At 37.1% G+C, this 27275-nt stretch overlaps 1 protein-coding gene across 1 annotated transcript in view; it reads left to right on the forward strand.

The window, feature by feature from the left end:
- Window positions 1-27275, forward strand: part of PTGFR (prostaglandin F receptor) — a 49970-nt gene that overhangs the window by 16038 nt on the left and 6657 nt on the right. The gene's annotated exons all lie outside the window — the stretch shown is intronic.

Consider the following 27275-nt stretch of genomic DNA (forward strand, 5'->3'; position numbering starts at 1 on the left):
ATTCATTTGTATCAATATACCACATTTTGTTTATCTTTTCAGAAGTTGATGAACATTTGGGCTGTTTCCATCTTTTGGCTATTGTGAATAATAATGCCACTATGAACATTTGTGTACAAGTTTTTGAACACCTATTTACAATTCTTTTGGGTATATAACTAGGAGTGGAATTCTTGGTAATATAGTAATTCTGTTTAACTTCTTGAGAAACCACCAAACCTTTTCACAGCAGATGCACCATTTTCCATTCCTGACAGTAATGTGTGAGTGTCCCAATTATTCCACATTTTTTTTTGCCAACACTTTTTATTTTCTCTATTTTTATTTATATTTTATCATAATGGCTCTAGTGGATGTCACAGTAACTCATTGTACTTTGAGTTTCATTTTCTTAACGTTGAGCATCTTTTAATGCACTTGTTGGCTATTTGTATATATTTTTGGAAAAAATCTTTTTATTTTTGTGTGTAAAAAAGTTATATTGGTCTGTAATTTCCCTGTTTTATTTTATTCTTTTACTTTTAATATTAGAATTATTCTAGTTTTAGAAACCAGTAGGGAAATTCTTATTTTTCCAGGTACTAGAATAAGTAAAATAATTTGGATGTTAGTTGCTTTATGATTTGACATTATTTCAGCATTTTTTTTGACAGTTTTAATTTTTTTCCTAGTGATTGGTTTGTTTGATTTCAGTACAAATTTGCTACTAAATTTATACTCTCAAGGATACTGAGTATATTCTAATAAAATATAATAACATAATAAATATAATAGCATATTTGAATAAGATATAATATCTTAATATTCTAAGAATATAAAGTTCTTTTTGGCTAATTCCAGCATTTCTGTATCCTGGAGTCAGTCTCTGTTGATTCTATTTTCTTTTGAGAGCAAGTCACTGTTTCCTGTTTCTTTGTTTATTGAACATTATTGAATTGTATCTTGGGCATTGTGAATGTTATGTTAGGGAGACTCTGCATTCTGTTATATTCCTCTGAAGAGTGTTAATATTTCTGTTTTAACAGGAAATTAACCTGACCAGAATCAAACTTCAAACAGCAGCTCTAATACCAGTTATTTTATCCTTAACTAGGTTACATGGAATCTACCCTAGACATGCATGGTTCAAAGGTCAGCCCAAGATTTGGTCAGAGTTTATATATAATATTTGGGGCTTCCCCTCTCTGGCTCTTTTGTTTCCAGGAGAACTCTGTCCTCTGGTTCTTCAGGCTGGAAAGACTGTGGGTTTAGTATCAGAGTTTAGCTACTCTGCATGGCACAGACTGGGGTGTGTTTTCAGACTGGAAACTGTGGAACAGGAAACTCATCCTTTTTTCCAGAGAATAATTGATTATTCTCTAGAATTTTCCTGCTTTTGGTTATTCTCCAGGGTCTTCAGGTAGTGTGTTTGTTTTTGTTTTTGGCAGAGTTCATAGCTATTGAGTGAGGGTTGATTCCATAGGAGCTTATTTGGCCGTACTGGAATGAAACAGCACATTTAGATTTTAGATTTGAATTGTTATTTTTTAGAAAAATTCTAAAATTTCCATTTTAGAAATTTGGAAAATTCTCCCTTTTCTAAAATTATTTTTGACATTTTTGGAAGTTCCATAGGAACATAGTCTATGTCTGCTTTGCTAATCATTGTATTTGCAGAGCCTAATACAGGACATGTCACACAGTGAGTATTCAAGAAAATTTGTAAAATGTTGAATAAAATAAGTTTCATAACCATACTATAAACAATTGAAAAATTATGTAGAATTTGACTGATATTTTGTTTTATTGGCTTTGTTATTTCTGCAATTTCTTTTTGATCATACTGTCTCCATTCTAATGTTTGGTATTTTGATTGATTTCTAGATTGCTGAAGTATAAAATTAAACTCTTAATGTGAAGAATAAGGATGAGGCGTCAAACTAGAATGTTCGAAAATGTACTTATCTTGGCCAATAGTTTTGCTGATTATTGAGTTGTTATATCAAAATTATTTTCCCTTAAAGACCTTGCTGACCTTATTCCATTTTGTTTTCTTCATTTACTTCTACAAAGAAGGAGTTTGAAACCAATTTAATTCTTTTCCTTCCTGTGTGGTTACTTATCTTTGGAATTTGTTTCAGTGTGGGAATACTTTTATTACATTTTGCTTATACTCAGGATACTTTTTTAACCTGATTTTTTTAACCCCACAGAAATGTTCTATTTTCTTTTTTTCTGTTTGTGCTTCTGAAATACTGAAGCTTCTGAAAAACAAAGTTTTCTGCTTGTTTTTCCTTATGAAATACTTATTACAAGTATATCAGAGCTTCTTGATTTATTACTCATAATACTTATCTTTTCATGCATCATACATATATATATATATTTATTCTTTTCTACAAAAATTGCCTAGACAGATTTGGTATTCCACTTTTATTGCATTCATTATATTTTGAAATTTAATAATAGTATTTTTCTTCTAGTCTGTGGCTGGAAACTTCATGGTTTTGCCGAACAGCTTCTTTTCATGAGCATTACTGTAGTCCAAAGTTACCTGAGGCACTGCTCTCTTTTGAATCATCATGCCCTTCATTAGGAGTGTGCAGCTGTCATGACCCCCTTTACTGCACCAAGTACAGCCTAGAAATGAATGTCACTGTCCCCATAGCAAGTGCTAGTGCCCTGCTGTGTACCTCAGCGAAATTCATGTGGTTCAAACTCTCCCTTGACCTCTATCTCTGACCCACTCTCAACAGTCTGGCCTGCCTTTGCTGGCATTGGTGGGTATATGTGTTGTTTCTGAGTTGTTCAAATGGGAATTTGGGGAGGAAGAATGCAAAATGTAAAGGTAAAATTACCTTCTTAACCCAGAGGGATCATTATTACTTTAAAATGCATATTTCTCATCATATTCTGTATAAATTCTAAAGGCAAGCCTTAAAGTGGAAAATCAATCTAGTATATAATTTTTGTCATTTCAGTCATTTTGGCCACAAGATACTGATATGAATGTTACAGTCAATTCTTTTTACTGAGCTGATTTTCAAAATTGAATTAGTGAGATGTTTAGGTACTTTGGTATAGTCTAAGGAATTTTAGTGCCATTCTTATTAATGGAATATAGGCCATCAAATTCGAACAGACCAAATAGAGATTTTCTTTCATTCTGTCTCATGCTTGCAGTGACTCTTGGCTGGACTCCAGAATTCTGATATTAAAAAAATTTTAACATGGAGAGTAACTTTACTACTTACCTTCTCCTGCCTGTATTCTGGTAGCTGTTTCAGTTCTACTAAATCAGAAAGGAATCAGTGGATGAAAGAGTATAGCTAAATTTCCACTATAGAAGGTAGGCCCATTCTGCCTAGTGCCAGGAATATGATGCTGACAGTGGTGGTCATCAAAACCTGTAATTGGCCTATCCCTCATCCAGACCTGTCTAGTGGTTTGGAATTGCTCAAAACCTGTGCATTCAGAAGAAACTTCTTAGAATACTTCTCCAAACTAGCATATCCTTTGTGTCTGCTTACATTAGAAATGCACCTTTTGGGGAAATGCTGGACTAGAATTGCATATAAAGAACAGTATGAGTGCTGTCTTGTTCTTTATTTCCTAGTATAAAAGCTTATTTTTAAATTGCAACAAAAAGTAGCAACTGATATCTCTGTCATTATGCTTGTATTCATTGCGGTGAAAAGATAGTTTCTGATACATCTTAATTTTTAAATGTTTCTATAATGACACTTTTTTTTTTGTTACTGAAATATAGCTTTCCTGGATAGCAGAGAAGACAGCAATCTATCTAGGAGTAATTTCCATTGTGTGCTATTGACTTTCTGTTAGTTGCCAAATTTAGATTGTCTGTATAAACTAAATGGTCATAATATAAAAGCTAGCCTGCTTATTTATATAGTTTTACATTTATGTGGGTTTCCAATTCATTGATTTAGCAAGCCATTTTATGTTTGGTAGTAAAGGTGACTGAATGACCTGTGTTACCTATATCAACACTCTGATCTTAAACACCTCCCTCAGGTATGAATTGACATTAGAATGTAACCACAGCATTGGTGCCACCTTTCTCTTGGACTTCTTGGGTTGTTTTACATGGTTGCTAAAAATTCAAACTTAAATCAGTTCAACCCATGCAAAGATTACCTGCTAAATGGTATAAAGAGATAAGCAGCAACCAATTACAAATCATGCGTCACAGTGATGCCTCTGAAAGATGTCCTGTTCATTCAGGTACTAACCCAGTAAGTCCTGAGGGATTTCTCTGCTATCCCTCTCTTCTAGAAGGCAAAAGCTCTCTTAAAGTACTGAGCATGCAGGATGAGTGCATTAGTGCATTTTTGTATGATGAGAAGGGAATTATTGAAACTGGGTAATTATGAAGAAAAGAGGTTTAATTGGGTCATGGTTCTGCAGGTTGTAGAGAAAGCATGGTGCTGGCATCTTCTCAGCTTCTGTTGAGGTCCCAGTGAGCTCTAACCCATGGCAGGAGGTGAAGTGGAAACAGGCACATCACATGGCAAGACAGAGAGAGTAAGAAAGAGGAAGGGAGGTGCACACTCTTTTAAATAACCAGATCTCATGAGAACTCAGAGTGAGATCTCATTCATTACCACAAAGAAGGCACGAAGCCATTCATGAGAGATCCACTCCCAGGATGCATTCACCTCCCGCCAGGCCCCACATCCAACACTGGAGATTACATTTCAATATGAGGTTTGGAGGGGACAAACACACAAACTATATCATTCCATCCTTGGCCCCCCAAATCTCATATCCTACTCATACTGCAAAATACAACCATCCCCTCACAGTAGTGCTCAAAAGTCTCAAGGCATTCTAGTGTCAACTCAAAAGACCCAAATTCTTGAATATCATCTGAGACTCAAGTCAGATTCCTTCCACCTATGAGCATGTGAGCGCAAGGAAAAGTTATTTACTTTCATGATACAATGGTGGTATAAGCGTTAGGTAAACATTCTCATTTCAAAAGGGGGAAATAGGTTAAAAAAAAGAGACAACAGGCCCCACACAAGTCCAAAGCCCAAGACGTCAGTCATTGAATTTTAAAGCTTAAATAGTCCTTGACTCCATGTCCCACACTCAGGGCACACTGGTGTAAGAGGTAGGCTCCCAAGGTTGAGGAAAATCCATCCCTTTGGCTTTGCAGGGTGCAGCCACCATGGCTGCTCCCATGGGTTGGAGTTGAGTGCCTGTGGCTTTTTCAGGCTTATGGTGCAAGCTGCAAGTGGCTGTACCATTCCAGGGTCTGGAGAGTGGTAGTCCCCTTCCCACAGCTCTACTAGGCAATGCCCCTTTGGGGACTTGTTATGGGGGCTTCAACCCAAAACTTTTCCTCTGCACTTCCCTAGTAGAGACTCTCTTTGGGGGCCCTCCCGTGAAGCAGCCTTCTGCCTGGGCACCCAACTTTCCCCATATATCCCCTAAAATCCAGGGGGAAGTCACCAAGCCTCCTTCAGTTTTGCATTCTGTGCACCTATAGGTTTAATACCATGTGGAAAATGCCAAGACTTATGGCTCATGCCCTCAGGTGTGATGGCAGGAGATTTATCTGAGGCCCTTTGAGCCATAGCTGGAGCTGAAGCAACCTGAACATGGCGAGTAGCATTGTGAAGCTGCACAGGGCACTGGTGCCCTGGCCCTGGCTCCTGAAACCATTATGTCTTCCTAGGCCTATGGGCCTGTGATGGGAGGGAGATGCCTCAAAGACTTCTGAAATGTCTTTGAGGCTTTTCCCTCATTGTCTTGCATATTAGCACGTGGCTCCCTTTTAGTCATGCAAATCTCTCTAGCAACTGGTTGCTCCCAGCCCACATAAATTCCTCTCCTGAAAAATGCTTTTTTTCTCTATCACGTGGCTAGGTTGTGATTTTTTTCAAACGTTTATCCTCTGCTTCCCTTGTAAATATAAGTTCCAACTTTAAGTCATTTCTTTTTCCCTGTATCTGATCATAGGCTGTTAGAAGCAGCCATGCCACATCTTGAACACTTTACTGCTTGCTTCTTCTGCCAGATATGCCAGGTTATTACCCTTAAATTCAAACTTCCACAGATCCCTAGGACATGAACACAATACAGTCAAGTTATTTGCTAGAGGGTAAAATGTGTGACCTTCACTCCAATTCCTAATAACTTCCTAATTTCCATCTGCTACCTCATCAGCCTGGTCTTCACTGTCCATATTTCCATCAGGTTGTGATTTTGGTCACAACCATTTAATCAGTGTCTAACAAGTTTCTAACTTTCCCTCATCTTCCTGTGTTCTTTTGAGCCCTCCAAACTCTTCCAACCTCTGCCCCTTTCATAGTTCCAAAGCTGCTTCCACATCTTCAGGGATCTTTATAGCAATATGAATTTTCAGTGTTAGCTCATTTTTTATATTGCTATAAAGAAATACCTGAGACTGGGTAATTTTTAAAGAAAAGAGGTTTAATTGGCTCATGGTTCTGCAGGCTGTACAGGAAGTGTGATGCCAGCTGTGCTCAGCTTCTGGGGAGGCCTCAGAGAGCTTTTGCTTATGGTAGAAGGTGAAGCCAGAGCAGGCACGTCACAGGTGAGAGAGGGAGCAGGAAAGGTGAGGGGAGATGCTACACTTTTTTAAAGAATCAGATCTTGCATGGACTCAGAGCAAGAAATTACTCATTACCATCTTGCTTGAACTCAGAGTGATAAATCATTCATTATCATAAGGAGGGCACCAAGTCATTCATGAGGGATCTACCCCTATGACCTAAACACCTTTCTCCAGCCCCTGGTTATGATATCTGGCATGATATCTGGTTGTTTCAAAGTGTGGGACCTCCTCCTTCTCTCTCCTGCTTTTGCCATGTGACATGCCTGCTCCCCCTTTGCCTTCCTTTATAACTATATGCTTCCTAATATCCTCACCAGAAATGGGTGCTGGCAGCATGTTTCCTGTTCAGCCTGTAGAATCTCGAGCTGAAATAAACCACTTTTCTTTATAAATTTCCCAGTCTCGTCTTGGCTATTTTTTATAGCAATGTGAGAAAGGACTAACACAGAAAATTTATACTGGGAGTGGAGTGTTGTTATAAAGATCTCTGAAGATGTGGAAGTGGCTTTGGAACTGTAAAACGGGCAGAGGTTGGAAGAGTTTGGAGGGCTCAGAAGAACACAGGAAGATGAGGGGAAGTTAGAGACTGATTACATGGTTGTGACCAAAATGCTGATAGAAATATGGACAGAGAAGGCCAGCTGATGAGGTTTCAGATGGAAATGAGGAAGTTAATGGGAACCGGTGTGAAAGTCACCATGTTATGCCCTAGCAAATAACTTGACTGCATTGTTTTCATGACCCAGGGATCTGTGGAAATTTGAATTTAAGAGTGATGGCCTAGGGTATCTGGCAGAAGAAATCTCTAAGCAGCAAAGCGTTTAAGAAATGGTGTGGCTACTTCTAACAACTTATGATCAGATAGAGAAGCAAAGGAATGACTTAAAGTTGGAACTCATATTTAAAAGGGAAGCAGAGGGTAAAAGTTTAGAAAATTTGCAGTTTAGTCCTCTGGTAGAGAAAGATTCCAAGCAGTCTGTGGAGTAATCACTTGCTAGAGATATTAGCATGACTAAAAAGTAGCCGTGTGCTAATATCCAAGACAATGGAAAAAGGCCTGAAAGCCGTTTCAGAAGTCTTTGAGGCAGTCCCTCCCATCACAGGCCCAGAGACCTAGGAGGGCCTACACAGCCTTGCAATGCTGTTTCCCACATCCAGGGTGCTCTGGCTTCACCTGTGGCTCAAAGGGCCTCAGGCAGATCTTGGGCTGCCACTGCTAAGTGTGTAAGCTTATGGCCTTGGCATCTTCCATATGGTGTTAAGCCTGTAGGCACACAGAATGCAGAAGTGAAGGCGGCTTGGTGGCTTCTACCTAGATTTTAGAGGATGTAAGGGGACAGCTGGATCCCCAGGCAGAAGCCTGTTGCAGGGGTGGAACCCCCACAGAAAGCCTCTTCTTGGGTAGTGTAGAGGGACAATTTTGGATTGGAGCCCCTACACAGAGTCCCCAGAGAAGCACTGCCTAGTGGAGCTGTAGGAAGGGGGACACCAATCTCTAGACCCCAGAATGGTACAGCCACTGTTTGCTTGCACCCTGTGGCTTAAAAAGGCCACAGGCTCTCAACCACAACCTGTGTGAGCAGCCACAGTGGCTGCACCTTGCAAAGCCACAGGTGGATCTTCCCAAGACCTTGGGAGCTCACTCCTTGCATCAGTGTGTACTCGATGCAGGATGTGGCATTAAGGGAGATTCATTTAGGAGCTTTAAGATTTAATGACTGCCTGCTGGGTTTAGCACTTGTGTGGGGCCTGCTGCCTCTTTATTTTGGCCTATTTTTCCCTTTTGGAATGGGAAAGTAAACCCAATGTCTGTACACCCTCGTATCTTGGAACTAAATAACTTGTCTTTTATTTCGTAATTTTATAGGTGGAAGAAACTCATCTCTAGATGAGACTTTGGACTTGGGACTTTTGAGTTAATGCTTTGGAGGACTATTGCGAAGGCATGACTGTATTTCGAAATGTGAGAAGGACATGAGATTTGGGGCCCAGGGGTGGAATGATATAGTTTGGATATTTCTCCCCTCCAAATTTCATGTTGAAATGTGATTCCTAAGTTGGAGGTGCGGCCTGGTGAAAGGTTATTGAATTATAGGGACGAATCCTTCGTGAATGATTTAGCATCAATACCTTGGTGATAAGTGAGTGCTCACTCAGTTAGTTCATATGAGATCTGGTTGTTTAAAGAGTCTGGGACCTCCCCCTTCTCTTTCTTGTTCCCCTCCTCACCAGGTGATGCACCTGTGCCCCCTTAACCTGCTGCCATGACTGTTAGCTTTCTTAGGCCTTTACCAGACCAGATGCCAGCACCATGCTTCCTGTAGAGCCTAAAAACTGTGAGTCAACTAAACCTCTTTTCTTTATAAATTACCCAGTCTCAGGTATTTTTGTTTTATAGCAGTGTAAAAATGGACTAACACAATGGGGATCACATTGCGATGTAAGATTTTGAGAGGACAAACATCTAAACTATACTGATAAAGTTTTCTCTTTTGGAATTAATCTCATTTTTCTGTCAATTGAAGCACACTGGAATGTGTGGGAAACAGTGAGGAGGCTTCTTTGTGGTGGGTAGAGGGAGAAAACTGGTTTTAGGTTTCTCTTCTCAATGACTGGCCTATACCACCCAACCTGCAGAGGGGAGGGGGATTAATGTGCTATCATGACTTTAAGAACAGGTAAATACCATTTATTAACTGATTATTTTATAATTAAAATCAGAACACTCAAATATGAATACTGGTTAAGTAACTAACATTTTCCCTCCAAATTTTCTTAAAGAAAGTCCAATATTTTGTAAATGAAATGCCAAAATTACATGACTTCACATGAAGTGTAGTCAAATGTATATGTGACTGGTGGCTAAAAATCACCTCTCTAAAAAGAATATGTTACTCTAGCACATTATACTGATTCAAATCTGAGTTTTTTTAATTAGAGAAATTACAGTTCTGGACACTCTTTGTCTTTATTTATACATGTAACATTCTCCAAGAAATCTGCTCTGATTATTCTACCTTATATTTATCTCTCTTTCTGTAGATAAAATATAGCATCTAATTCTATACGATTATAGATTTTGTGCTGTTTGTTTTGTGACTAATCTAATCTGTCAAGTGGCTAGAAAGCTCCTCAGTGACAGAGTGAATTTCATATGTTTCTACTCTGTTTCCTATGCTGCCTCACACACTACTTGGAAAAGTTCAAGAAAAATGCAGCTCATCCTTTAGGATCCTTTAGAATCCTTTCACCACAAATAAAATTGGTGAATGAAACAACATCCTTATAGCTGTGGTTATGAATTGCATTTGAATGTCACATAAGGATTTTATTTTTAAAATGCTATTTCTTGTAAAAAGAGTCAAGATTTTTGAAATGTAACTATAAAACTGTAATTGTGATGATCGTTTTAAATTTAAAGTTCTTGCTTAAGAATTTTTCTGTAAGAACCAATCAATTTTTTTTTTAAAAAAACCACATGCATAACTCCTACTATATGCCAGACAAGATTCTAAGTGCTTTACAGATGTTAACTCACTGAATCTTCAAGACATTTTGTAGAACGTAGATTTCCTTAGATGTGGAAAATATTTATGACTATGTATGTTCAGAGGGTTCACCTAAGGGATGCAATCATATAATACAACATCGTGAGCAGTTGCACAACATTATTGGCCATATATTATATTTGAAATTTTAGTTAAAATTAAAATGTCTTCAGATATAAGTCAATATTCAAGGAGAAAAACTCTGACATGAAGAAAACACAAAGACATGAAGGTGGTTGTGATATGTAGGAAAAGTAAACATTAAAAGGAGGATGATTTTTGTACTCTGTCGTTATGCTGACACAGGGCTGATTGAGAGCAATCTTTAAGCAAATTTGCTAAACAAGGTTGCCTTTAATAGTGTTTTAAAAGTAATTTTTGCCTCTGTTCTCCCTTCCAGAGCATTGACAATGCCCTCAGTCTCATACCCTTTTCTGTCTCCAACCTAAATAGGTATTAATTTATCTGAGTAAATTTTAGAACTCAAAATTTAAAAAATGGACAGCTATGTTAGTTGGCAATGAGTATTAAAAATAACCTAGATTTTGTACAGAATTTTTTTTTTACCTTGGAGAAGTCGTTTTTCTCTCCTATTCTGTCATTGAAAGGTTAAAACCACATCCAGGGGAGAGAGAAGTCACTGCTGAGTGTTGTGAGGAACCAGTCATCAGGCTTTGATTAAAATCAGAGGGTGCAAGAAGGAGCCAGTTCCAGAATGTTGATAACAACCAAACAAACTTTTGTCTTGAAAATGTGTTCATCTCTCACTGAGCAGCCTGTTTATCCTAAGTGTCTTGAAAAATCTGACGTGTTTGCTATCAGAACACTACTGTTTGCAATCCTACCTAAGCATATTTGCAGCTGCAGGATACCATAGTTCTTGATTTTTAAAGAACCAAAGATAAATGTCCTTAGTAAAAATTCACTATATGAAGGCACTTAAAATATTACCATAAATACCATACCTAGGCACTTAAAATATACCATAAAATGTACCATAAATGAGTTTAGAAATACTCATTCAATTATTCAATAAAATTTTTTATCAATGCCTTCCATGTGTAAGATACTGCTCTAGATGCTGGGGCTATGGTGCTGGCTGTGTTGCTGGACAAAGCAATATCCCTTCTCTTATGGGTTACATTCTTCTAAAGGTGGTGGTCAAAGAGGGGTAAGGATGATTTGGAAAGGGGTAGATAATATGTAAACAAATACATTTACAGGATGATTTCAAAGAGTGATAAGTGCTGTGATTGTGGGTGGGAATGGAACTATTTTAGATTAGATATTCAAGGACATCCTCACCATGAGCTTAGTCCTGGGTGACAAAAAGGAGCCAGGCATGGGAAATTATTGGGGCAGGGTGGTTGAGCAGAGGAAAAATCCAGCACAAAAACCCAATAGCAGGGATGAACTTCTTGTAATGAGGAACAAAGCAAAGGTCATTCACTGGAGCAAGGGGAGTATAGATGAAAGTGGTAGAATTTGAGGACACAGAAGAAGGTAGGAGTCAGATTATCTAGGACTTTGGAAGCTATGGTGAGTTTCAATTAAAATTTTTTTGGAAGCCATTAGAAGGGTTTTTAACAAGGGAAAGGTATGATCTAATGCATGATTTAAAAAGATCATTTTGGCTGCTTTGTAGAGAATGGATTATAATGGAGCAGGATATAGCAGAAAGTTTTATTTTGGAAAAATTTTTTGTTAGAAATTTCATTTAATGCATGAGTAATAAGTGATTGCTTTTCTGGAATTTATATTAGGAAGTAAGACAAATAATAAATTACTATTATGCCAAGATTAGTTTGTAAATAACAAAGAAAATGCTTTCAACCTAGATGACGGGTTGATAGGTGCAGGAAACCACTGTGACACATGTACACCTAACAAACCTGCACATTCTGCACATGTATGCCAGAACTTAAAATAAAATAAATTAAAAAAGAAAATACTTTCAAAATAATTTTCCTTATGGCTTAAAACACAATTATGTTTTGTGGAAAAATTTTAATGGAAACATTCAGATATATCTTATCTATTCTACTTGGTTAATAATCTCAATATAACTTCTCTGTTAGTTTAGCAAAGAACATTTTGATAGACATTCATTTGGCTGAGAATATAAAGTTATGTATCTACATTTTTCTTTTTTTGAGGTGGAGTTATTTGACTCTTTTTATTACTCTTTTATTATTTCTTTTTGGCTTTGGTTTTGCACAGCTTTGTACACACAAAAAAAATTAGGCAGCTCCATGTTTTAGCTACAAGTTGTTCTATTTTTTTGACCCTAGAGAAATCAGTTTTGAAGTGTCCTAATAATTATTTTAATACAAAAGAGAAAGGTTCCAACACTACAGCATTTGTAATTACAGTATGAAAGACACACACACACATGCATTTATAGCAGAGCATGTATTCCATGTTAGATGGACAATGAACCAGGAATTTAGACACCCTTATTTGGGATTCAGTTAGGGTTTAATTCTGGAATTTAAAAAAACATTTTTTCACGATTGATTTTAATATCTCATCTCCCATTATTTCAAATGTGTAAAACATGAGCAGGGGTTATCATTTTATTTTGCAGCACTTTTCCATAAGGCCTTAACATATTTTAAAAATTGAGTACCCTGCAGAAGCAAATCTTTCTGGGGAGCAAAAGAGACAGCCCCACTGTAGCTAGCCTCAGTGAATTCTGACTTGTCTGAGTCAAGGTGCTTAACTACTCTTCAGCTTCTGTCACTGGGAAAAAGGATCAGTATTCATTCCCAGTTGAATAGAATTCCTTGACTTGGGAAACTGTTTAGGTTTCCTAATTTGGCTCTGAAATCGCCTATCAAATATTTATAAGGCACTTACTATCTGCAAAGCTATCTTGATTTTTGTCTCTATCAATAAGCATCTTCATCATGGCTACTCCACAATATGTGACTACACTGAAACCATCTCTGAGAGTGAAAAGCTTGTCTCCCAAGTCTATATTTGAACCTCTCCTTCTAATTAAATAAGTTCATATAGCCTATTGTAGCGTGCAGAAATTTCTCACTACCTGAGTTTGAACATAGTAGCCACGTGTCTTTGGCAAATTATTAAGGATATTTGTGAGCTTCAGTAAAATATAGATATTAGATAATAGATAATAACCTCTGTAAAATATAGATGATATTTTTGATTCTATCACTGATTTAGTCAGGTAACAGTTTTCACATGATATCTGGTAAGCATCCAGTGAAAGGTGCTGTGTGATTGTTATTGTTACTGTTATGGCCATGATTCCATTTGGTACTCTAGTAAAACTCAGTAGTAACATATGAAAACGTTCAATGAGTGGCTACCACCGGCCTGTGCACATGTGCTACAGGGTATACAAACATGACTAAAATGGAATACTAACCTCAAAGGAATTTGTAGTTTATTTGGGGAGGCATGAACAGAACCAGTTTTGTTACAAAAGAATTCTGTGAACAAGTGCCCTTGGCCTTCCAAGGAACAGCTTTGCTAAGAAACTTCATTTATGTTTAATCTGTGCCAAGCAACTAAAAGAATTCTGGACCAAAGGGCTCCTGAGTTCATATACATTGTGGTGTCTGGTGGTCCCTGGGCTTAGTGGAGTAGGTTCTTACCTACCAATTATGAGAATGGATTCTCTTCTAAAATTGCAATTCTTCTCTTTTGACTTAATTGGTTTATAAATTTCCTTTTTTCTTTTTTCCATGGGTTAAATTATCTCATCTTTTCTTCACACTGATTTCTTTTCCATAAACTTGTAGTAAATGTCATTTCAGGTCTATACCACTTCCTTTCTTTTCATGCTGTGCTTCCTAATATGAATGTGTTTAATAAGGTCAATTCTCCTCCAAGATGCCAACCAGACACCATTACCTTTTGGGATTTTGGGCTTATGCCATTCTGAGTTAGGGGGTTTTGGATCTTGTGTCTTTCACTGGTTAAACAACCAGAGAAATCTTAAAGTTAGTTCAGCCCATCTTCTTTATGAAACAACTTACCCAAATACAAATATATACTTGTTGGTTATATATATTTATCTCCTCTTATTTCTTTAAAAAGTCCTGTTCTTTTAAGTGAGGACATTTTTGTGGTATTATTTGTAAAACCTCTTAAGAATACAATATCTTCCCTATAACCACAGAGAATGGGTTTGGCTTTCTGGCATTGGAAATAATACCACAAAACTTGGTAGCTTAATGGAAAAAATAAGAGAATTTATATACTGGAAAGAGAATTGTGGAATTGGAACTAAAGTTTTACAGCAGTGCAATAAAGAAATTTCCAGAGCTTTTGCTGACAATCTCCTAAGAGCAGGACAGTCTTTGGTGGTCATTTTCAGATCTACTCTTCGGATGACTTAGAGCTTTCTTAGTTATGTGAGTGAGTCATTAGTGTAATTTGGTGATGATTTGCCATCGGTTTGGGATCGATCATGGTTAAAGTATACAGAGAATATCTCCATTGCTTATCTTGAATGTGTTATAAAGTCAAAATAATTTGACCTAGTAAGCTGTTTTTTATGTTAAAATTCACCTACCACTGTGGTGGACTTTGTCAAGTACTTGTTAGGTAGGTAGATATGTTTTAATTGCTGTTTTTTGTTACTTGGGGTGTGAGAATTAGTTCCGTGAGGGACTTACAACCTTGTCATTTCATAATTTGAAGGCAAGTAATGGCAAGGCCCCCAGCATTCACATGCTTGCAACAACTCTGAGTTCATGCAGGGGAGGAAATCTGAGCTACACTTCTTAATCTTGTCTGCTCAGGTAGGATAGTACTGTCACATGCGGCCGCCAGGCTGGCTCCTCTCTCTTAATTTCCCATTCGCCAGCCCTATAGACACTCCACTCCCTTCTGTACCAGCTGTGATTTTTGCTCACTGCAACCTTTTAAGTAAGCCACCTTGCCTTGTTGCTTTATACACTCCAGAGGAATTACTTTCCTTTTCCCCCGACTATGGGAAAAACAATTATTGAGAGAAATTCTCCTTGGCAAAAGTGGGTAGCTAAAGTTTGCCCTCCCCAGTGATTTCAAAAAGAGAAATATAATAATCACTTGACAATTATAAGAAATGATGCTCTTATTCATCTGGTACATACATATATGGCTGAACTACTTGATTATTGCCTGTGCCATTCTGATTGATCGATAACAATGTTCTAAATATTTTGACAATGACCATTGATAGGGCGTGTACTTACTAACAGTTATATGTGTTCATTATGTAAAATTTGAAAAATACAGAAATAATTGTTTTATTTTATTCTATAGTTGGTATTGTTAGCGTAGATAAGTGATTTTGAGTTTTCTAAGTTGGTTATATATTCAGCAACAGGTTGAACTCATTGGTTTCAATTGTTTATTGAGTCTAATCATTTTTTTAGGTAACAGAAGTTTATCTCTTTTCTCCTGATTCTTATACTTCATTTTTTGTTTCTTATAGCATTGTCAATACTATGTTAGACAGTAGTAGTAATAGTGGGCACCCTTGTCTTGTTCCAGATTTTAAAGTGCATCTACACTTTGTCCATTAAGTGTAGTGGCTGTTGTAGGTTTTTGATCTACTATATAGAAATTTCACTGTTTCCTAACTTTAAATCACTTATAAGTACTGTATTAGTTTTCTATCACTGCATAACAGAGTCCTATAGCTTGGCAGTGTGAAACAGTGCTCCTCTTATCTCACAGTTCTGTAGGTCAGAAGTCTGGGTGCATTCAACTGAGTTCTCTGCTCAGGGTCTCAACAAGTGTCTGAGATGAAGGCAGGAGCAGTGTTGGGCTGTTACCTGGAGGCTTGGGGAAAGAATCATTTTCAGAGTTCATTCAGGCAGAATCCATTTCCTTGTGACTGTAGATCTGAGGTCCTTGTTTCCTGACTGGCCCTCAGGTTGGGGCTGTCTTCTGCTCCTAGAGGCAGCTTGCATTCCTTCTTCTGTGGCCCCTCTATGCACAAATCAGAAAATGTGCAAGGATTCTTCTCCCACTGGGAATCTCTCTGGCTTCTCTTGCTACCAGCTAGAGAAAGTTCTCTGCCTTTAAAGGGACTCATGTGATTAAATTAGGCCCACTTACTCACTATCTTAAGGTTGGCCATGCCATATAATATAACACAAACATGGGGATCATATCTTATTATATTCACAGGTTCCAGAGACTAGGTTGGGCATATTAAGGGGGTCATTTTTGAAATTCTGCCTAACACAAGTACATACCCAACTTTTGTTATCTACTGTTATATTTTTGTTCATATTCTTCTACTCCTTTCTCAAAGCATATACACATGTATTAGAGAGGCTCTATCAAGCTTGCCCAACCAGACTAATTTTGTTATTGTTGTTCTATTTTGTTTTGTTTTAGGCTTTTAGCAGCCTGAAGCCATGGTTTTTAGCTTCTGTCTCTAGTGATAAGCAGAAAAGGGGGATGAGGAAGGGGCTTTACTGGCCCAACAAGAAACAGAAGCTAAGAATCCATGACTATTCTCTCCTGTGGACACCCCTGCAAATCTACTTTTTCTAAAAAAATTGGTTTGGCTTTGTGAACCCAATTTATCTTTACTATCTGTTTGGCCTTACTCAGGTTAATTAACTTCCTTTTGTCTGCTTTTCCTTATCATTGAAATGGGAATATTAGTAGTACCTATCTCAGAAAGTACATAGGAATTTTGCAGTAAGTCTTAGCTATGTAATTATTACTATGTTAACCAAACTAAAACACTTTTACTTCGTAATCTTCTTTATTTTCTTAACTACATTATAATTATTTTCCCTTATATTCAAGCATTCCTAGATGACATAATTTTAATGGCTGCAAAGTATTTCATTGTGTAGGTGTACTGTAATCTCTTTTTAGAAATCCCTGCTTGTTGGAGATTGCTTCTATATTTTTTCATTTTATAAACTACACTGAGATGAACAACTTGTAGGTTGTTGTACACTATTTTTCTTTGATTCCTTAGAATAAATTCATAGACATGGAATTGATTTAAGGAGAACTGGCTTACAAAGGCTTGTGATATATTTTTCCAAATTGCTCAAATTGCTCTATAGAAAGATTGAACTAATTGGCACATTTCCTTCCTCTTAGTCCCAGAAATATCATTTACTTTTAATGACCCTTTTTATATTGTAGAATAATATCTTTAGAGACTGAGTCATAGGTAGTCAGTACCTTGAGACAGTGGAAGAAAAAGGAGAAATAATTCAAGTCAAAACTCATGGGGGAAGTGGTCATGAAAAGAAGTCTGAGTTGAAGAATAAGTTTTGTGGGAAAGGAGAATGTGAAAAACATGTATAAATACTTTTGGACTAACCAGGAAATAGGGAGTCTGGCACAGGTAGGGTGGATAGGATCTACACGTAGCTCTCAGATATGACAAAGGTTTTGGTAAGGATTACTAACACTGCAACAGAATTTTATTTAATTTTTATACATGGCACAATATTTTAAACTAGCTTATATAATAAAGAGATGCCACATTATTATGGTGAACCATATTCTGTGGCTTAAATGATAACTTATAAATGAGTGATGTTTTAAAAGTTTGTTAGGTGGGGTCTGTCTGCATTTCATTGTTTAAAGAAGAGACCCAAAGGGTTTTTCAAGTACTCTGGTGATTACTTAATTTAAATGTTGAATGATACACTCCTACCTTTTGGGAACTATATGCCTAGCATCTAATCCAGCTAATATCTCAGTATCAGATTTCTGAAAATAGAAAAGTGAAATTTCAGCAACTCCTTTGGAATACAAAGATCTAGTGCAACTTACATAATACAACAATGTGTGGATTGCTTAATGTTAATGTTGCCTTTTGGGCAGCTGGTGTAGTTGCTCCTATTGAGTATATCCATTAGCTTACTAGAAAAGAATGACATCACATGATGAGGGCACTTGTTCAAGGGTGTGAACCTGTCTCCATCCCTGTATGCATCCTTCCTCTTTAAACCCCCATCCCTTCCACACCATACTCAACAACTGCACACACATAGGGCTTGATGAGTTGGTTGGCTTCACAATGCACTGGAGCAAGAGTAATCCATTTGGTATCAACAAAATGAGGAAGAGGATAAATACATGTTATCTAGAGGATTACTGGACTTTTATTAGTTCTTGAAGTGACTTCAGAACCAAATATCTAGATTTGATTTATAATAGATGCCTTATAAATGCTTCTGGAATGAATATTTGCATAGGCCAACTGTTCAGTTATGTAAGTCAGCAAAAAAGTTAAAAAGACATTAAAAGTTCTATTTGAATTACCAGTAAAAGAAAGGCAAGACATTTAATTACATCCTGCATGCTTTCTTTCTCACTGGCAATACAACCTGATGAGAATTTATCTACCTTAGCTAGTGAACAATGTCCTAACTAAAGGAGCTTGGGAATCACAGTGTAATTTTAGATGTTATAGATCTGATGTAGTCCCAGCTCTGATACTAAATGGCTATTATCTTGGGCAAATCACTGATCCCTCTTGCTTTGGTTATTTTTTCTCCTGTGAAATGAACAAATTAGACTACACAATTTTTATATTCTTTCCAGTTCTAACCTTTTATATCTTTCTCTAATAAAATATTTGTCTTATACCAATCAGAGGGAAATGTGGAATAACTTCATCTAAAGCTCTACACTTTGGACAAATGCAAGATTTTTTTTTTTTACTGTTAATGTATTTGACCTAAGATAACCACCTTGGCTTAATTAAAGTTCACATAAATCCTCCAACTGCTTCTTAATGGTATGAAAATTGTTACCCCATCCCCAATTCCAACATGCCAGATGAGTATCAGGAAGCCTAAACTGAAGCAGCCCAAGACTATTGTAATACTTCCAGCCTTACTTAACCTCTGTCATACTGCCATGCTCAAAGATGTAACAAGGAACCAGCAGTGCAATTCTGACACTAACTACATGGACTTAGTTCAAATTTCATAGATATACAGCCGAGTCCCCCACAACACTGCCCTGACTTCAGACACCATCTGCAAGCCTGGGAGATTCCCAACCACCTGCACTTCTGACAAACTGGCTACAAATTCAGTTTTCCCACTATCCTCTTGCATTTGATGATTTACTAGAACGACTTGTAGAACTCAGAAAAGTACTATACTTACAATTTTATTATAGAGGATACAAATTAGGACCAGTCAAAAGTAGAGACCCCCATGGCAAGGTCTGGGAGGGTCCCAGACACTGAGCTTCCATGTCCTTAGGATTAATACACCTCCTACTGTATTAATGGGTATCATCAACCAGGGAAGATCATCTGAATTGTGGGTATCCAGGGTTTTTAATTAGGTTTCAGTCTGTAGACATAATTGATTGAATAATTGATCATGTGACTGAACTCAGTCTCTAGAAGGTCAGGCTGATATTATGTAGTTCAAAGCCCTGACCCTCTAATCACATGGTTGGTCTTTCAAGTATGGCCAGTCCCCATCCTGAAATTCTTTAGGGTTCCACAATGAGTCACCTCATTAACAGAAATTGAGACATGGTCCAAGGTGTCCACCAGAACTAATAAAGACACTCTTATCGTTAAGGAAATTCCAAGGGCTTAGAGACTACCTTCCAGGAACCAGGGACGATGACTAGTCAAACTCTATTACACAGGAAGACTTAAAAGTAGTATCAGAATGTTTTGTTTGTTTTAAAATCTTAGAAACTGTTCCAATTGGAAGTAGTCTTCTGGAATTAGCATATTCTTATATTAATAATTCTTCACATAATGATCATACCAAGGAAACACAGTTGATTTTGGTTGATTGCTGAGACTTGTTTATACTAGATTTACAGCATGCCTTTAAAAACAAAAACAAACAAGTGAAAGAAAGGTCCTGCCCAACACTGCAAGAATTATACACAATTTGTGTTATTCACTGGGACTAAAAAATTATTGCTAGATCTTTATTTTAAAGTGGTCTCCTATTCAGCAGCAGAAAATTGAAGATAATTAATGCTTTCTTTATGAGAGGCTGTGGAGTATGGGATTGCTGTGGCATCAAGTTCAACACACTGAGAGCTGAGATTTGATGCATTTCTAGAGATAGTGTTAAATGAGATCACTGGATCCTGCTAAGCATTTTCTAGTGCTCTTTTGCTGTATGTTTGGTGTCATTCGTCAGCAGGGAATGGTTGAAATGTGAGGTATAAATTGGCAGAGTAGAGAGAACCTATGCAGTTTTAACACCATAGCCACAGACATCCAGGGCTCCTAACATTTTCTCCTAGATCTTCCTGAACATGGAGGGCAGGACGAGAACACCAGTGATTTTATTGGAATGAAGCCAAGACAGTAACATTTTTGTATGCTCTTTATAATATAGCTCTGAAGAATGAACAAATAAAAAGAATAAGGTCACCATGTATATCATTGTTTGGCAAGTGAAAAATGAGACAGTAAGCAATCCTCAGTCAGTAGCATGACAAGGAAATACTCAAGACAGACTCTGACCTGTATTGTGAATGAGGTACCTTGATGAAGCAAAGGTTTGGGCCCAATAGTGAGTCAAGGAGCCATTTCAAAGATGGGCTACAGTCACTCATTAAAAGGGATAGAACACAACTGTGCTGATTGTAGAATTAACTGTGACTTGTCCATAAAATAGATGGAGGATACAATCTGTTTTATAGAAGGCATATCTTGAAGGGCCTTGTAGCTTTGTTAAGGACAGATGATAGTCAGCAGGCTGAAATTTTCTCTGTAGTGGACTACTTTGATAAATTCTCAAGGTTTTATTTGTATACATTACCACAAGACATAGACTTCAGTTACAATGGCAGCAAATATAATATGTACTACCGACTATGAATTTTTAGGTAAGATAAAATGCTTCTTAAAAGATTGTTAGTCAGAAATCTGGAGATTGGTACTTTTTTTTCAGAAAGAACGTCAGCTCAGCCTATGGCTGTATACTGCATTGTGACATTTATTTTTATTTAAAAGTTGGATTTTTGTGATTTAAAAAAGTAATGTAAATCTTCAGTTAAAAGTTTAAATGGCATAAAGACAGTCAGTTTTCATATAGTAGTAAAATTGTTTGAATTTTAGACAATGATTGATGGCCTCTCTTGATTGTATCTTAAACAAAAGGACTTACTACACTTTTTTGATTATCAGTATTATGCAAATATACCAGTAAACAACTGCCTTCTGAGATCTTAGGGAAGTAATGATTAATGAAGTATAAAAATGTAATTGTAATTGTATCACCCAAATTATGTCAATGAGATACATTAGTGACATACTTATGCTAAAAAAAAGAGAGAGAGAAAAATACCTCCCTCTCTCCCCAAATCTTACAACACATTAAATCTGTCTTCTGTTGCATGTTGAACATAACAGTATCAGGAACTTGATGAAAGTTGGTTATTCATTTATGATGATGATGAGGCTGCTGAAGCAATTGGTATAGTTTTGCGCATTACAGAGAAGGTTGTATGCCAGTTAACAAATAGATACCCACTATGTGCCCAACACATAGGAAAAGAAGAGTCATGGTTTGTGACCTCCATGGATTCTAACATTTCTTCTCATTAATTAATTCCTTCACTTGATATTTATGGAATGCCAGTATGTACCAAATATTGAGCATGGCACTGGGAATAAGGGTGTCCAGAAGACAAAATCTTTTTCTTGATGGAGTTGACGGTTTAATGGAGTCATGGCATATGCTTCCGAAACAGTAGAAGGGTCAGTAATACACAGAAAATTGTCAGGAGAAAATTATGTGGGATAAAACCATTACACCAGATTGTTTTGTAGAGGAGAGAGATTGGCACTGAACTTTGTGGCTAATATTTTAGGCCATGAGATAGGAAATATATTCAAAGAGCTGAAAATTACATGGGAGAGAGTATGATCAGAGATTTAAGCCATAGGCTATTACCTAGAGAATGCTTGGGTATATATTGACTTATAATGAAGAAAGATGAATTTCAATTTGCTGCTTTGGTATGCTGAAGAAAAATTAAAATTGTAACTCCAGAGAAGTTCAGAAAGTTAACAACAACAACAACAAAAAAGCACAACACTCAAATTGTCTTATCCTCATGACCAAACAACCAGACTGACTCAAGTACCAGCATTACACTGAACTAATTTTAATGAAATTGACTGGATTATCAGGAAGGGCTGACTCTTTTGTCCTGACCAGAAGCATATATGGATTTTATCTTTAAGTAGACTCATATTATGCTTTAGGGTTAAATAGACATTTTTTATTAATTCTGGCTCAGCTCTTTTCTGTGTGTTCCATGTGCCTTAATTTATTGGTCTTTTAGTATCTTTGCATTTGGTCTACAGGTTTAGATTGGCTTTTTCAAAGACTGATTTTCTCTAAAATGTATGGGTATCTTTTATTTTTGAAAGGACACTCTTCTCATTAAAAATTTCCATCAAATAAAATAGGTAGATGCCGAGGCACAGGGAACAAGCACATACATTTCAGTAAAGAGCTAGATCCCCAAACAGTGAAGCAACAAATGCATTTTATACATAGTTAGATGTCCAGGCACAGTAAGCAACACACACAAACTTCAATAAATAAGTAGATGCCAAGGCACAGAAGACCAACACATACATTTCAATAAGTAGCTGGATGCTGAGACCGTGAACTAATACACACAGTTTCAATACGCAGATAGAGGCTGAGGCACAGCGAACCAACACACACATTTCAATAATAGATAGATGCCCAGGCGCAAAAAGCCTATACATATTTCAATAAGTAGATAGATGAGAAAAAACATTCTCATTAAATAATTAATTATTGTACTACAACTTTGAGAATGCTTTGGAAAATCTTTCCAAACTACCGTAACAATAAACTAAATGGGCCAGTTGGAAATTTCTTGCTGGAAAAAACATAATGTGTTATAGGAGGGATGGTTTACTGAAACACCTAACTGGTACAGTCTGCTTTTGCTATTAAAACAACGTTGCCAGCAGTCAAATAAAGTAGTCTTTTATTCCTGAATCATTGTACCTCCAATATTACAACTAACTACTGGACTAGCTTTTTCTTTAATTCATAAATGAGACGCTAATAATTACTTCAGTCGTAATAAACATTTTTTATTAGGATGAAAATGTCTTATGCATCTATTATTACCAACATTTGGAGCATAACTGATATTTTCTTAGTGTAACTATATGTTTGATGTAGGTAATCATATCTGGAATGAGCTAGAGTTTATGATGATACTACAAGCATGAAGTAAAATGCCTCAAATTCCTTTTGTGACAAAGCAAGGCATACATACAAATATAAGATTTCATAGATGTGTTTTCTTCTTCTAAGACTTTGAATTTACCTACTGAGTTTTTAATTTCCACCGCTGCCAAGGAATAGAAATGATAAAATAAGGATAACTCTTGGGTGAATACAAAAGTTTGGATTAAAAAAGTAAAAACAAGGTCCAAAAGGACATCTGAATATTAGTCTAAAGCAGGGGTCTCCAGTCCCCAGGCCCAGGCCTTTTAGGAAATGGGCCGCACAGTAGGAGGTGAGTGGCAGGTGAGCAAACATTACCACCTGAGGTCTGCCTCCTGTCAGATCAGTGGCGGCATTAGATTCTCATAGGAGCACAAACCCTATTGTGAACACATGGGAGGGGTTTAGATTGCACACTCCTTATGAGAATCTAATGCCTGATGATCGGAGGTGGAACAGTTTCATCCCAAAACCATCTCCACCTCCAAGGAAAAATTGTCTTCTACGAAACTGGTCTCTGGTGCCAAAAAGGTTGGGGACTGCTGGTCTAAAGAATGAGAGAAAAAGAACTACTGAAATGAAAATCATGCCATTTATCATGGGACAGATAAGAAGAAGGAAGATAAAAGGCACTGAGCATTGTTTTTTTCCATCTATCACTATTAGTGAATCTATTGGTGAGACTTTTTTACAATTACCTTTTCATTCTGGGACAGATAGCTGTCCTCTGCACATTCATTGTTTTGACGTCCATCCTTCTGAAGGACACCTTGGTTATGTGGTGTTTACTCATTTGATTTTCCTATTGGTTATATCTGTTGTTATGGGCACAGGAGATTTGGAGCAAAATATTTATTAGCACCAGATCCTAATTTTTTAAAGAGATGCTAGTAAAAATATAATCATAGAAATATTGGATGAGAGAGGGCTAGAATCAGCTTGAAAGACAAGTAGACATAGGCAGATGGAACTAGAATCATAAAGAATTAAAAATGAGCTCTCCTAGTGCCACGGAGGCTCTCACACAAATCCTTAGTCATCATCTCCAACTATTCAAATCTTGACTCCACCACATTTTTGTTAGGCCTGACCTAGGGCAAGTTAACCACTCTGTACCTCAGCTTCATCTCTCAGAGGTGTTAGCAGGATTAAATGAGACAATAGATGTAAAATATTAAAATAGTGCCTGAAACATACTAAGTAATAAATGTTAGTTTTTAAAATAATCTTATTTGTAAATAAAACGTAGCACCACTGGCCTCATTACTGGGAATGGTGTAGTGGAAGACAGACTTGGAATCCAGATAGACTTGGGCTGAAATTTTGCCTTTGCCACTTACCAGCAGTGTGAACTTGGGCAAGTTAATGTGTCTGGGACTTGGCTTTCTTTTTGGCAATATCAGAAACACAGCAACCACCTCTGGGGGTTTTAGGAGGATGAAATGGGTTCATATTTATAAAGTGTTAACACGACTTTCTCCTTCCCTTTCCTCCTTCCTTGAAGACACACTGGGGTAAAGAAATTCCATGATCCCTGCTGTGCCTAAGCCACGCCAGTGGACCTAGTCTTCTTGCACCACCCCTGTGGCTGGAGGTTTGAGACAGACAGGTATATTTGATGACCAGCAGTAGGTGGGTCAAAGCTTTAAAGTTGAATCAAATTAATTGATTAGTCAGTGAGTTTGATTTAAAAAGATTGAACTAACAACCTATTATGCAGAGGATGCAGGGATGGCAGAGTTTCTTTAAACAAGAACAAGTCGTCTAAGACAGAGGTGTCTCTGTTGTAACACCTTGAATCCCACCACCTCCATCCCAGTTCCCAAACCCTTCTGGGATCTGGCTCAGGTAGGAGTCTCTGCACCCCTGCCTCTTTCTCTTCACCTGCTCCAGTGATCTTCAATTGTGGCCCTTCCTTAAGAACAGCAAAGGCTTATGGGGAGATGTAAGGTTTATCACCATAACAATTAAACAAGTTAAAACTCACTTTAACTTTACTAGGATTTCTTATCTTGAGTAAATAGAAACTTCTGTGCAGACTAGAAGTTAAAGGTTACAGAGAATCTGAGGCGTTCCTTGAAACAAAAGTTCATATAAGTTTTCTTTCCATATATATATATATATATATATATATATATATATATATATATATATATATATTTTAACCTTAAATCCAACTTGACTCTTTTGACCTGAGGTTGCCTGGCCTACTTTTTGTGTAACCCTCCTAACTCCTGTACTTGTAATTGCCTGTTTCTTCTTGTCTTCCCCAATTCAACTGTAGGAGTCTCTTCCTAAAAGATGTTGTACAAAGCAGAGGAGAAGGATTTGAGAAAGTTAAAGACATAGTTCCTACCCTCAAGACACGAGGGACTATGATACACATACTGACATTATCTCATTTCAATATGTTCTACATATTATACTGATACTATGTTTATCAATGTTAAAGAAGTGGTGTCACACATAACGGCTGTATAGAATGAGAGATTACTCAGCTACAGAGAGATCAAGAAACGTTTTCTGCAGAAGATGGGACAGGAAGGATGGGAGGATTTAGATAGGTAATTTTTAGTGAGGGACGGGCAGGAAAAATGGCATGTTTTTGGCATTTGCGAAATATTCTGTAACTAGAGTAAACAAAATGAAATAAGAAGAACAAATAAATAGAGACTAGAAAACCACTTAGGAGTCTATAATACTATGTTTGCTTTTAAAGTGATAAGACACTCAACGAGAAAGGACAGAAAAACAAGGTGTGGGTTGAGAGGCAACATGAAAGTGGATCAAACAACTTATACATGGGTGCTGGCTCACATGTGACATCTGAGGCTCCAGAATTGGAAGTTTACAGAGTCTCACTCTGTTACCCAGGCTGGAGTGCAGTGGTGTGATCTCTGCTCACTGCAACCTCTGCCTCTCAGGTTCAAGTGATTTTCGTGCCTCAGCCTCCTGAGTAGCTGGGACTACAGGCAGGTGCCACCATGCCTAGCTGCTAAATTCATTAATATCAAGTCACAGATATGTCACTGTAACTCCACATATGTATGTACAAATATTTATATATCCATATTTTCTAAGTATTTGAATAATTTGAAAAATAAGCAGGGAAAATTGAAGCTTGTTTTACTCTACATATCCACTGAGTAAAATTATTAAGTAAGAGAGTATTTTCTGTAATACACTATGAACTAGGATCAATTCACAAGGGAATATGCAAGGGAGAAAGTAGCTAATGTAGTCCTGGAGGCACAGATAGGAGTAGTTTGTCCAAAAGGAAATGATGCTCCATTGAGCTTTGTAGTTATTGGACCATATATAGAGTTAGGTTATTTCTGTCCAGTGTATTTTCTTAAAGAAAGATTGAGAAACTAGAGTATAAGACGTAGGGGTTTGCAAACCATTTTGTATGAACAGCAGCTGAAGAAATATAAGACTAGTATTATTTTAAGATATGTGAAAGGCTGACACTTAGTAAATGGACTGATTATCCCATGATGCTCTAGAAAACAACATTAAAATATGTTGAGTAAATTTTAGTTCCTGGTAACAGAAAACATTCTACAACTCATACAGCTCAAATGGAAAAGATTTTTTCCTGAGTAGTGCTGAGACTTTCTTCTCACATACTTAGTGGCATCCCTAAGTAATTTCTGCTTTGTATAGAAGTCTGGACTAGATAACATTTTCCTGCACCCTGTAAGATTTGTGATTCTGTCTTCTCATGAGAGGTGATGTAGATGGTCCTCTATGTGCATAATAAATGGAGCCCATTTTGCTTCCTTCTGTTCTCAGAATCCCCTCAGTTACATTTCTGTTTTATTCACATTAACTTGGGTCTTGGTGGTAGTGCCATCTAGCACAATGCCTAGATACAGTAGACACTCAAAACTACTTGCTGCTGGATTGATTTACATT

The sequence above is a fragment of the Papio anubis genome, chromosome 1, assembly GCF_008728515.1.
Source record: "Papio anubis isolate 15944 chromosome 1, Panubis1.0, whole genome shotgun sequence".
Taxonomy (NCBI): Eukaryota; Metazoa; Chordata; class Mammalia; order Primates; family Cercopithecidae; genus Papio; species Papio anubis.